Below are 13,415 nucleotides of genomic sequence, written 5' to 3' on the forward strand. Positions count from 1 at the left end.
GATCAGTTTTTTTTCTCCATGGTTCATTGTCGTGTCGTATCCACGAAACCATTTTCTACCTCGGCATTGCAAAGATTTTCTTCTGGAAGTTTTGCAGTTTTAGGTTTTACAGTTAGGATTTATGGTTAACTTTTAATGTATAATGTGAGGTAAAGAGTTGATGTTCATTTTTTGCCCATATGGATGTTCAGTTGTTCCAACTGCATTTGTTAAAGAGACTTTCCTTTCCACATTGAATTACCTTCACACCTTTATCAAGTCAGTTGACTGTTTATTTGTAAATTTATCTCCAGATTTTCTATTCTGTTCCATTGATCTATGTCTGCCCCTATCCTAATTCCATACTTTATTTTATTACTATTACTTTACAGTAAGTGTTGAAATCAGGGCAAGCCCTCTTAACTCTTTTTCTTTCTTAAAATTGCTTTGGTTATTATAAAACCTTTGCATTTTTAATGTAAGTAAAAATTAACTGGTCAGTTTCTATTTAAAAAGGGCCTGCTGGAATCTTGACTGAGATTGCATTGAATCTATAAGTTGAGTTTGGAGATAGTTGATGTCTTAATAACTTTGAGTTTACCCATGAATGTGGTATGTCTTGGTATTTATTTAGATCTTTAATTTCTCCCAGCAAAATTTTATAGTTTTCATTGTAGATACCTTTAGCATCTTTTCTTAGATTAATTCCTATATAGTCTTTTTTGTGTGTGCCTATTAAATGAAACAGAAATATTTTCCATTTGTTTGCTGCAAACAGTGGGTCTCGTAATCTTAGAAAATAATAGTTTTAGTAGTTGTTTTGTAGATTCCCAAGAAGTCTCTGTATAGTCGTATCATCTGCAGAGTGGGGTAGCTTGGCTTCTTCTGATCCAGGTGCCTTATATTTCTTCTTGTCTCATTGCAGAAGTGGAGACTGCCAGTATAATGTTGAATAAAAGTAGTGAAGGTAGAAATCCTTTCATTTCTTCCAGTATTAACAGTGGTTTAGCTTTTCACTGTTGAGTATGTTAGCTGTAGACTTTTCGTAGATAGCCTTTATCAGTGTGAGGATTGTCTTGTTTGTTGAGGATTTTTATTATGAGTGGGTTCTGAATTTTGTCAAATGCTTTTTTGGTATCTGTTGAAGTGATCATATGAATTTTCTTCTTTATTTTGTTAAAAAGACAAATGAAATTGACTTTCGAATGTTAAACCAACCTTGCATTCCTGGCATAAACCCTACTTCCTCATATGTTATCCTTTTACTTATGTTTGGATTTAGTTTGCTGTTATATTGTTAGGGACTTTTGGATCTAAGATATCCATGAGAGATCCTGATCTGTAATTTTTTTTTTCCTTTGGTCAAGTTTTGGCACTTAGAGTAAGTAAGCTGGTTTTATAAAACATTTTAGCTCGCATTATCAAACAGTGGGGATCATTGTTCCTCCCTCTTTTTCTGATCCAGTTTGGTGTTAGTGAAGTCGCTTAGTCGTGTCCTACTCTTTGTGACCCCGTGGACTGTAGCCTACCAGGCTCCTCCGTCCATGGAATTTTCCAGGCAAGAGTACTGGAGTGGGTTGCCATTTCCTTCTCCAGGGGATCTTCCTGACCCAGGGATCGAACCCGGGTCTCCCACATTGCAGGCAGACACTTTACCATCTGAGCCACCAGGGAAGCCTACTTCTTTCTTAATTTTTTGCTGGAATTCACCAGTGAAACTCAATATGGATTTTTCTATTTGGGAAAGTTTTTGATTAATAACTTTCGAAAATTTTGATAATAAATTTTTAAATGGACACAGGCCCTTCAGACTTTGTGTTTCTTACCTCTACATTGACAGGTTCCTCACTCCTTCCGCCCAGGGTTTTCTCTGTATTGGAGGGAGGGGTGTGAACTTCTTGAGAGGGGGATGTCCTGGGCTTGCTGACTCTGTCTCCATTCCAGCCCCCTGAGTCATGCTGGCATCAAGTAGGTGTTCCAGGAACATCTGTTGGGTTGATCGATTTGTTGTTGGCCCTGTCTCCATCCCTCGACATCTCTGGGAATCTCCTCTCTCCTCCGTCCGTGTGGGACTGTTTCACAGTTGTGTCATGACAGAGGGGGGTGGCTCCCGAGTCAGGCCAGCTGGCCTCGGCCAGCCCTCTTGCCTTGCCCTCCCGCCACGGCTGACCACTGCTCTGGTAGGCAGACTCTGCGTCAGGGCTTGCTGTGGGAAGAACTGTCTTCAACCTTTCTCTGTCTTTTTTTTTTTTTTTTTTTAATGTTAAATCCTGCGTTTGGGATTATGTCTTTTCATTTTTTTTTTTTTTTTGAAATATACTTGAAATACCAGAGGAATACAGAAAGCTTGGTCAGAGGACAGGGGTGAACTGTTAAAGCTAGTAGGGGGCGTGGTTATTGGTGAGGGGCGTTATCCCGAAAGCCACCTTGCCTGTGACTTACCTGCCCGACTGGGATGGGCCCGAGATGCCCTTTCCTGGACTGCCTCCCAGCGAGAGCCCCGCACCCATACAGTTCATCAGTCAGGGTGCGCGAGGAGGCAGGGGATGGGCCTGGGCCCCTCTGAGAGGGCGTATGTCCGCCATTCAGGTCCCTGGCGTCCGGGAGGGGAGCTGGTGCCCACTCCCCGCTTTGCGTCGCCGGGGCTGGGTCTCCGTGCACCTGCAGTGCAGCTGCAGGGCGGGTGTGGGAGCCAGGGCCCCCTGGCAGAGCTGGGGGCTGAGCACAGCAGCTGTGCCTCTCAGGGGCCTGTTTCCTTCCTGGGTGCCGGCCGGACGGAAGCGGCCTCCCGCGTTAGTCAGAGTGCCGGGTCCACGTGCCAGCACACAGATCCCCCAGAGCCCGAGGTCGGGCGGGCTCTCTTTCCCTCCAGGAGGGCACTCCATGGGCTACGATTGCCCTGGACACAGTGTGTGGCCATCTGTCTTCTGTGTATGTCTTAACTGGCCCTGGCTCTGCCTCCGACTAGCTGTGTGGCCCTGGGGAGCCACCTGCCGCCTCTGGGCAGCCGCCCCCCATGTGAGACATGGGGTTAGAGCTGATGGCTGTCCAGTCGTGGGCACCCCACCTCCCGGCCGAACGCAGGCAGGACCACGTGACGACTGAGCTGCAGGCGCAGCAGCTCAGACCGGCCCTCCTCATCTCGTCTCCTCCAGCCTTGCTTCACGCCTTCAGACCTGAAACCTTCACGTGGTGGGGGTCGCTTTTCTGATGAAGTGTTAGCGTGTCTGAAGACATTTTCCTTAGGCTCAGTTTTGGGGGGAGGAGTCACCACCCCTTTCGTTGCCTGGGGGTTACTGGTGAGGCCCTCTTCCCGCCGGGGGTGGGGGGTGTTGTGGAGGGGCTGGAAGGACCTGCTCCTGCTAGCCCAGTCCTTTGCCGGGAGCAAGACTGGGGAGCACCCTCACGCACAGGGCAGTGTGACCTCAGTGTGAGATGTGTCTTTTCCCCAGGCTCTTCAGCCCCCAGACTGAGTCTCGGTGAGGTCCGAGAGCTGGGGGTCCCCAGGCCACAGAGAGGACTGCATTGAGAGAGTCCCGTGGGGCGGGGGGAGGGTGCGTTGGAGGGGTCATGTGGATGTGTGTATTGTTTTCGTTCCTGTTTCTTTTTTAAAGATTGATTTATATTTATCTGTTTTTGGCTATGCTGGGTCTTTGTTGCTGCAGGTGGCCTTCCCCACTTGGGGCACGCAGGGCTGCCCTGGAGTTGCGGTGTGCAGGCTTCTCCTTGCGGAGCAGCTGGACAGCCGTCTGTCCAACCCCTGTCACACGTGGGGGACGGCTGCCCAGGGCCACACAGCCTGCAGGAGGCAGGGCCAGGCTCGAGGGCTCCAGTGGCTGCGGCGTGTGAGCTCCGTAGCTGCGGCCCACGGGCTTAGTTGCTCCGCGGCAGGTGGGGTCTTCCCGGACCAGGGATCGAACCCGTGTTCCCTGCCTTGACAGGCGGATTCGGCATCACCAGGGGAGCCCTGCAGAAGTACGTAGTGTTGTGGTGGTTTTCACTTTGTAAAGTTTTTCATCCTAAATTGCTTGGTAATTTTGGGCACATGTACACAGTCTTCAGAGGTGGCCCTTCACGTTTGGGGAAGTGTTCCGTCATCGTCTGTCAGGTGAACACTTCCTGCCAGGCTCTCTGGGACTCCCCTGGGAGTAGAGCCAAGGCCCTCCCTTAAGGAACCAGAGACGGAAAGGGACAAGGTGAAAATTCCACCTTTTATGCAGCAAATTGCGTTTGACACCTCCACACCAATTTTTTTTAAACCTGAAGTGTAGTTGATTTATGATGTTTTGCTAGTTTCCGGTGTACAGTGAAAACGACTCGTTTATGCACATGTACATGTGCCTTCTTTTTCAGGTCTTTTCTCTTACAGGCTATTACAGGATACCGAGTATAGTTCCCTGAGCTATGTCGTGTGTCCTTGTTGTTTATCTGTATATGTTTAGTGAGTCCTTTTCATGTTCCTCCTAAGTTGTGTGGAATGATGTATATCAGAGGTTAGCAGCAAATTTCTCTGAAGGGGCTAGGACTTTAGGCCTTGCCTGCTATTTGGTCTCTGGCTGTCTGCAGCAGCCTGAGGCATAAAGAGCAGGTATGGCTGTGTTCTAATAAAACTTTATGTGAAGAATAGGAGGCACACCGCAGTCTGCCCAGCCCCGGCTGACGTCTCAGGTTTGACCCATGGAGCTGTTATTTCTCCCTGACTGCCCTCTGTTCAATCAGGCCCGCCAGGCGCTGCTCTCATCTGACTGGAGAGTCTTCAGTTCTTTTGTAACGAAGTAAATCAAGTTCTTTACCTGGAGCATGAAGGCTCCGCCCCTGTGCCTGGTTTTCTTCTGTGGTGATGGATATGCCGTCTTAATTCGGATTACGTTTGGGGTGTTTAACTGAAAACCCAGGTGACAGTGGTTTAAATAAGGCAGAAGTTTGTCTTCCTCTTTTTGGAAAGCACAGTTGGCGGGGTCTCAGGGCCCCTTCCTGGGGCCAGATACCTGTGCAGGGGCCGCAGGGAGCCGGCGGGCAGAGGCTGCCGCTGTGTCTTCCCCAAAAGCTTTCCCTGAGGCTCCCTCAGCACTTCAGCTTGTGCCTCTGTTGTGTCCCCAGCTCCGGGGGCCTGGGGGAATGTGCTCTGTTAGCTCAGAGCTGTCGGGAGCCGCACAGTCCGTTTGTGAGGAAGAACAGAAAATGCTAATTGTATAGGCAGCTAGTAGTTTTTGTCCCAGATGTTGATTTTGTAGGAAAAAAAAGAAGCATAGATAATTTACAAAATACCTCTTTACTGTAGACATTTTGGAAAATAACAGAAGGAAAAGGAAAAAAACCTGAAATGTCAACTTCCAATTTTCCAGGCTGTGTGTCTGTCATGCCCTTTAAATATGTACTTTTTTTTTTTTCTTTAACACAGAAGTGCAATACAAATATGCCCTTTCATAAATTTTTTGTAGACCTTGTTTTTTTCCTGTGGTGTTTAGTTTGTTTTCTGGCTGCATGGCATGCTGCCTGGTAGCTGGTCTGCAGTTTACTTAAGCAGCAGACAGCCTGAAATCAGCTCATCAGTAAAGGTGCACACAAGACTTTGTCCCAGGGTCAGACACCTGGTGACTCAGCAGATGCAGGTGGTCTGACCTCAGGCCACTTTGCTCTGGGAAGTCTGATGGCCTGACTGGCTTGACCTTCGGTGATCAGAGAAGTGCGTGGCAGGCAGACCTTGGCCTGTAGAGGTTGTATATGAGTCCCCACCCCTCCCCTCAGTAGTTGCTAACTGTAAGCTTACTGTGGATGCACCTGAGTATATGCAGATTTATCATCAAATAATCCCAGAGGACGAGATGGTTGGATGGCATCACCCACTCAGTGGACATGAGTTTGTGCCAACCTCAGGAAGTAGTGAAGGACAGGGAAGCCTGGTGTGCTGCAGTGTGTGGGGTCGCAGAGAGTCTGACACCACTTAGCTACTGAACAGCAGTCCTGGAGGAAACAGATAAATTGTGGCACATGGTGGCTGCCAGGTTAGATTGCCCAGGCGTTCCCATCCTACCCCCTCCATCCACACAGCCCCTCAGGACCCGTTGCCAGGAGTACTTTGGCTTAGAGTTCATTATCACTTGTATGATAATAATTCTATGTGTTTGAACTAATGACTTTTGAGCTAATTGTTCCTCCTGTGTAGTGGCCGAGAGGGAGATGCAGTCGCAGTCCTTTCTGCTGTGGGGAGTTTCTCTAACAAACCGTGTACTGACCCCGCAACAGAAAGCCCAGGTCACTGGCAGCAGGACTCGGCCAGCTGGGCGGAAGCACGGCCATGTGCATGAGGCCTGCAGCCACTGCTGCAAGTTGCTTATCGAAGCTTGGCCTCTGCTTTGTGCCTGGCTCTGTGACTCAGCTGCAGCAACTTGCCTGCATGAAGCTCCTTCATGTTTTTGAAACGTTAGGCTCTGCGTTTACTGTTGTAGTTCCTCCTGTACTTTAAAGTCTGCACAAGACTGCTGCGCTCTTGGTGCTCGGCTATAGCGCTGCGTAGGTTTTGAGCGGCCCTCCCCTGGCTCCTCCTTTCCCAGGAGACTTACTGTTTTTATTGTGCACTTCGGCAGAATGTGAGAATTCTCTGCAACTCAAATTTTGCATTATAGGAAAAATACCTGCAATGCTTTACCAATGCTACGATCATTCTTTTATTCAGTTTTTTATGCAAATAACCCATTCTTTATAAATGAGCACACATAATCAAAACAAATAAAAAGCACTCAGGAGTCTTACCACTGAGATCATAGATGCAGACACCATTATGGAGACCTGTGGTTCTCAGACACGGGGGGATTCGAGGGGGAGGAGAGGTTTGCCCACAGAAGGACATTTGGCAGTTGGAGCCGTGTTGGCTCGTGACAGCGAGGAGTGGGGGGCAGTTGTTGAGGGTGTGCCCCTGGCATGTCCGTGGATGCTCGTCAACACCCTGCAGTGCTGTGGGGTCCGTCCCTGCAACAGAGAGTCATTGGGCCCAGGATGTGCTGAGGTTCAGAGACCCTGATACAGACCTAGATTTTAGGCATTTCCCTATGACTACCAGTACGTACAGTTTTGGGGCTTCCCTGGTGGCTCAGTGGTAAAGAATCCGCCTGCAGGAGACACAGGTCCGATCCCTGGGTCAGGAAGGTTCCCCGGGAGAAGGAAATGACAGCCCATTCCAGTATTCTTGCCTGGGAAATCCCTTGGACAGAGGAGTCTCGTGGACTAAAACGTTGGACACAACTTAGTGACTTAACAACAATGACAGTGTATACTTTAGTTTTACAAAAAGTGGAATCAATTATGCTTATTAATTTGTAACCTGCTTTTAAAATTTGTTATATTATGAACATACTCTGTTCATAACATAATGTGTAAATATACCTTCTCATGGTCCCTTTTCATTTGTTTTTTTAGTATTTCATCGTCCTTTTAAAAATTGGCTGAGTGGTATTCCACTGTATGAAGCATCCTGATTTATGTATTTCACCACTTCCCAGTTTTTGGAGTTTGAGGCTGTTTCTAATGTTCTGCTATTGGAAGCGTGTTAGATCTTGTTGTTTTGTCTTTTGGTTTCTGCCCGCCAGTCTCCCTTTTCCTGCCTCTGGCGCTCTACCCCCACCCCTGGGTGCCGTCCGTGGGTGATGGTACCCCTCCCCCCAGCAGCTCTCTGCCTTTGCCAGCCTGCTCAGGACTGCCGCTAATCTCCAAGGTTTCCCTCACTGTGAACACATTTCACAGCCAGTGAGGCACTGCTAAAATACTGAATAGATGAGTAACTCGAAATGCTTTCATCAGATTTCAGTTTTAGGTATAACTTTTACATCTTGCTTCCCTTTACTTTTTGTTTCTTTTGAAAACTCAGCCTTCCGATAGATGCCCTGTGCCTTGGCGCTGTGGCCCGCTTGGCTTTGCTGCCTGCCTGGGCACCCCGTGTGGTCCAGTTGTTGAGGACAACTGTGGTCCTCAACGTCGTCGTCCTCAACAACCATCCCCTGGCCAGTGTCCCCTGGAGGGCCGGGAGGTGGGCCTGGCAGAAGGTGCTGGCTCTCCCTGGATGCCGCGGGTCCCTGGGCGGGTCAGGTGGCAGCGGTGGTTGGGACCCCTCCGTGCCCCCAGTGCCGCCCTGGGGCAGCTGCCCTGCGCCTGCCAGGCACGGTGCCGCCTCGGGGAGGAAGGGGTCCCGTCAGTGTCGGGCCAGTGCCTCTGCGGGTCAGCGTGCGGGTGGGGACCTTGGGGGTCTGGGCTGGTGTCCCCACTGCTTTCCCTCAGCGCCCCCACCCCCACCCCAGGAGCTTGTTTGCGCCACGGTGTCTATTTTTGTGTTTCGTATGACACTGTGTGAGGAAGTCTGTTGTCTACGCACATCCCAGCTGTTGTGAATGGCCTGTGTCTCTGGGGGCTTCCAGGTGGGAATGTGTGTGTTGAGCCCAGAGTCTCGGGTAACATCGGAACAGCAGGACGTGAGTAACAGGAAGTGACAGAAATGACCGAGCGCCCAGATGCTTATTCTCGGCCACCTTTGCCAGCCCGGCGGGCCGGGGAGCTATATTTATCCGAGTATTTCCAGGTTCCTAACCCTGTGGACACGGCCCCTCTGCTCCTCTTTTGGTCAGTGGCTGAGCTGCGGCGTGCTGACGGCTGCTCCCCATCTCCGGTCTGCTTCAGTGACCCGCAGGTTCTTGCCCATTGGCTTTAGAACCTGAGTTTTGTTTTTCCTCCGAGCTACTTTGGTTCTGACCCACTCTGAGCAGTTGGCAAACATTCTGAAAGTTGGAAGAACAGCAGGTGAGAGTTCCAGGTGTGGTGAGTGACAAGGCCATGGGAAGCTGTGTGGGGAAGAAGTTAGAATTGTAAGGATTGAAAGTGGAGTGGGATGAGTTGTAGGTTGTTGTCAATACCTCTAGAGGGCTGGTTTGTGTCTTTTGTTTCTTAGAAGTGGCAGGCTGGGATTTTAAAAGCCCCAGGCTTGGTGGTGTGACTTCACCCAAGGGCTAGAAGCGCTCTCTGGTCACCCCCTGGCCAGGCTGGAAAGCCCGCAGGTCAGATATGCCTCTCAGTGATGAATTTGCATTGTCAGAGCTTTGTCAGAGGAGAAACGTCACGCATGTCCCCAAGCACTGTGGAGCCTCAGGCAGTCTGCCCGGGGCTGCCCAGTCCTTATTCATAGGACCCTATGTGCGGGGGATTTTTGTCCAGTGGCGTCAGACGGTGCTTCAGGCACGTGGTGGCTGGGTGCCCACCTGTGCTGCTGGGTGTCCCGCCGTGCGCCCAGGGGTCTGCCCTGACCGTGCCGTCGTGTGGGGGGAGCGGCCGGGGAGCCAGCCCTTGGCACTCATGGTCGCCTCACCTGCCCTGACCTGTGCCAGTCTTGGGACCCGTCCTTCCTGCTGGAGGACCACAGGAGACAGCTCCAGGTGCTGACAGCAGTCACCGGGGGTGACCTTGAGGCTGGGAAGTCGAGCCTGTGGGGGACAGTGGCCCTCGGACGTCTCAGCCTGTCGTGATTGCCCTGCCCTGCGCCCCTCCATCCACACCTCTCGTTCCGTCCTGAGCTGAGGGAGCTGGCTTGTCCTTTGAGCAGTAGGACGAGCACCTCTGTGGCTCTCAGAGCGCTCCCAAAGGAAGGTTCTGGGTCTGATGGGAGCTCCCGGTGGTTGGCCCCGGGGTGTGCTGGGAGAGAAGTCTCTCTGCTGGGATCCAAAAGCTTCCTTCTGAGCGGCCCCGCCAGCGCCTCCCCCGTTCACCCTTCATAAAGCGTCAACTTTATTTTCACACACTCAGCCAGCTCTTTTAGGATTCGGATATCTACTCTGGGATGAGAGATTTGAAAGGCAAATTAGGAACAGTTGTGTCTGCTGTGAGATGCGTGGCAGGCACAGAGGCGCGGGCGTGTGACTGCCACGCGCCGGAGTGGGGCGTTGTGTGCGCCGAGCTCAGGCTCCTGGGGGTGCCCGGGTTTTACCAGCAGAGTCCGTCTGCAGGCGTGGTTTCAGGCTGACCCATTCCCTTCTGTAAGGCCAAGCTACAACCCAAAAGGCAAGCTATAAATTTCTACTGTAAACTGTAAGGACAGTAAATTGTACACACTGTGTAAGTGTAACTGCTATATAGATACAAAACATAGTATGTATCTCTAGTCCTGGCCTGCATATTTTTGTGCTAAGAGATTGAACATTTAAAAAAATTGTTGAATATTTCAGGCATTCAAAAAGTAACTTGATGAACAACTCTGTCCACTTCTCAGCCCAAGAAAGAGACACTCTGACACTCTGAGTGTCCTTGGAGTCTTTTGTATCCCTTTGTTACCCTGTTCCCTTCCTTCTCCCTCCCCTGAGGTCGGTCGCAGTCCCCCATCATTTGTTTTTGTGTTTTTGATACTTTATCTCCCTTAGTGCTGATATAAACAATACAGAGTTAGGTTAGCCAGTTTGAATGTTTTTAATAAACGGATCGCACTGCAGTCTCCTGCAGCTTGCTTTTTCCTCACTCAGCATTGTGGTTCCGAGTTTTATCCATCTGGACTCACTCACCTTTAGTTAAGTGGTTCAGTGTTTAAAATGACACATTTCTGATCTCTAGAATTAAACCAGAATTTCCAGGGGGCGGGACATGAGCCTCAGAACTTCTCACAAGTACAGTGAGTTGAGGCTCCGCGTGCTCCAGGGTTAGTTTTGTGGTTGACGTTGGGGCTCGGTGGATGACGTGTCCCACTGTTGACTTGTTTTCCCAGATTTCAGTGTTACGGACAGCGCTGCCGGGAACAGTCTTTTACTCGTCTTCCTGGGCACACGGCACGCATTTCTCTAGAATTTACTTCTAAGGGCAGAATTGCCAGGTGTGAGCGTCTTTAGCTTAATGAGATATTGTCAGATTGTTCTGCAAAACTTTTAATTTTTTTAAACAACTCACCGTTTTTTTTTTTTTTTTAATGTAGCCAGGCTGATGGCAAGGTGATGAAGCCTCATGGGTGAGATAAGATACTGGGCATGGTCAAGATTTTGATAGACACCCGCACCCCAGGGTGTCCAGAATTGAACTTCCGCCCCTCCCCTGCCAGCTGCAGAGCCAGCCTGTAGCCTTCCGCATCCCGGGATGGCAGCTCATCCCCCCGGGTGCTGCAGGAGTCCCTGCTGGCCCCGTCAGAGCCTTCAGTGTGGGGTCAGAGTCCAGCCACTCCCGCCCCTTGATGGGATTGCTGAGCACCTTCCCTTAGGCTTCCCCGACTTCTGCCCCGCCTCCTACGCCCAGTTTTCAGTACAGCAACCAGAATGGTGCTTTTCAACCCAAGTCAGGTGTCAGCCTTCTGCTCATAAGCTCTGTTCACCACCCCCATTTCACTGGGTGTAACAGGCGCCCACAGGGTGCTCGGGACCCCGGGGTCTCTCCCCAGCTCACTGGCTTCAGCCCCCAGCCACGCTCCTGCTTCAGGTGCTTCTCTCCCACAGCTTCCAGTCTTTTCCAGCGAGGCCCACCTCCGTCCCCTCCCCTGACCTCCTTTTCCTGGTAGGTCTCCTTTCCCCGTAGATTCACCACCAGTACTACACTCTGTGTTAGGTAATTTACTTCTTTATCACAGTATTGATTTCCCGTCTGAATTTGAATGTAAGCTCCAGGGAACAACGATCGTGTCTGTTTGTTCACATGGAAGACTGTCTGAATTTATTTCTCAGAGGAATGGAAGAATTTGGAGCCTGGAGGTGAGGGTTGGGTGTGGGAGGGGAGGGGAGGAGGGGGAGTTGGGGGCAGTTGGTGAGAGGAGGTGTCTCGGTGTGCGCGTGGACCTGTTGGTGGGCACTAGGCCCTATGAGTCTGGAGCTGGGGGGCAGCTTGTCTGGCGATGTTTCTGGTTGCTCCGAGTGCACCTGCTGTTGGAGGGGCGCTGGGGCCAGTCCCCCAGGAAGTGCAGCGCCGTTTGTGGGCAGGACCTGGGGTTCACGGCTGACAAGCTCAGGCTTCACTGAGCTCTCAAGCCCTGGCGTGTGCAGGAGCGATGCCGCCGTTTCCCGGGCTCTGGCTCGTGCAGGTGCGGCTACCAGGCCACGTGTCTCAACCGGAAAGGGCGCGCCCCGTGACCCTGGTGTCACGTGGGGAGGACCCGATTTGGCGTTCTCAGAGAGTGTGTACCCAGGGTGTGTCCACATATTTCCTTGGCACGTCAGGTTGAATCTCATGAGTCCTACAAATACAGGACTTCAGCAAGATAAGAGTATCGTTTTAATCTGTGCTGAGTCCACGTATGCTCCTGTTCTTAAGAAACAGCATTGTTCTGAATGTTTGACATTTTGTTTAAACATGTTACTTACTAGAAAACGTTGATTGTGGTTACTTATTTTTACTTAAATCTTTGGAGATCTTTGCAGATTCACATGGAAGCGAAATCATGCAGAGATCCATTGTTTTATCCAGTTCCATTCATTGGTAACATCTTGCAAAACTGTAGCAAAATGTCACAGCCAGGAAGCTGAGGATGGTGGGTCAAGAGCCAGGCCTCCATCTCCACAGGGACCCCTGGTGGTCCCCTTACAGCCACGCCCACTGCCCACCTTCACCCCTGGCGACCTCCAGGCTGTTGTTCATGTCTGTGATTTTGTCATCTCAGGAATGTCCTATGAATGGGATCGTGTAGCAGGTAACCTTTCAGAGTTGGCTTTTCTCCCCCAGCAGAGCTCCTTGGAGATGCCCCTAGTTTCTTTTTCTTTTTAGACTATCACAGTGAGTGGTGTTCCATGGAATGGGCTTACCACCGTGAGTTTAATCAGTTACCACTCAAGGGCATCTGGCTTGTTTCCAGGTTTGGGTGGTTATGAACAAAGCTGCTGTAAACATTCATGGACAGGTTTTTGTGTGAACATAGGTCTTCACGTCTTGGGAAAAATGCCCAAGTGTAATCGCTGGGTTGTCTTGTAGCTTCATGTTTGGTTTTTAAAGAAGCTGTCAGATTGTTTCACAGAGTGGTCGTGTATCCCCACCAACAACCTGGGTCCGTTTCTCCACATTTTCTCCAGCATTTGGTGTTGTCTCTTTTTAACTTTGTCCATCCTGGTAGGTGTATAGTCACGCTGTGGTTTTGATCAGCATTTCTGGAACAGCTGTTGAGGTTGGGGACGTTTTCTGTGCTTATTTGCCTGCTTGGTCTTCTCTGGACAGCGCGAGGCCGGCGCTGGAGCCTTCATTGGGTGCCGAGGGGCGGGCGTGGGGGCTGCAGTTGCTTACGGTTGGCTCTGGTCCAGCAGTTACTGGCTGCTCTCCTACTGTGGGTTCTGCCTGGTTAGGCTCCCCTTCCCTGGAGCCACGGCTGGAGAGGGTGGGCTTCTGGTGAGCTTTAAATTCTTTCTGTCCTCCCCGGTGTTTCTGGCTGGGCTTCCTCAGTGCTCTGTCTAGGATGTCAGGGGCGAACAGAGACCCCAGAGAACTCAGTGCCTTGTCATGCCTCA

The 13,415-nt window shown here is 50.7% G+C and overlaps 1 protein-coding gene across 5 annotated transcripts in view; it reads left to right on the top strand.

Moving 5' to 3' along the window:
* DGKD (diacylglycerol kinase delta) overlaps window positions 1–13,415 on the top strand; it is a 104,777-nt gene that overhangs the window by 55,067 nt on the left and 36,295 nt on the right. The window contains exon 1 of one of the 5 annotated variants that reach the window (XM_043462032.1): window positions 8,588–8,766. The exons of the other annotated variants lie outside the window; for them this stretch is intronic. The gene's annotated coding sequence lies outside the window, so the exon portion shown is untranslated. Of the gene's footprint in view, window positions 1–8,587; window positions 8,767–13,415 lie in introns of those variants that run through there. 5 annotated transcript variants of the gene reach the window in all.

This window comes from Cervus canadensis, chromosome 2 (assembly GCF_019320065.1).
Source record: "Cervus canadensis isolate Bull #8, Minnesota chromosome 2, ASM1932006v1, whole genome shotgun sequence".
Taxonomy (NCBI): Eukaryota; Metazoa; Chordata; class Mammalia; order Artiodactyla; family Cervidae; genus Cervus; species Cervus canadensis.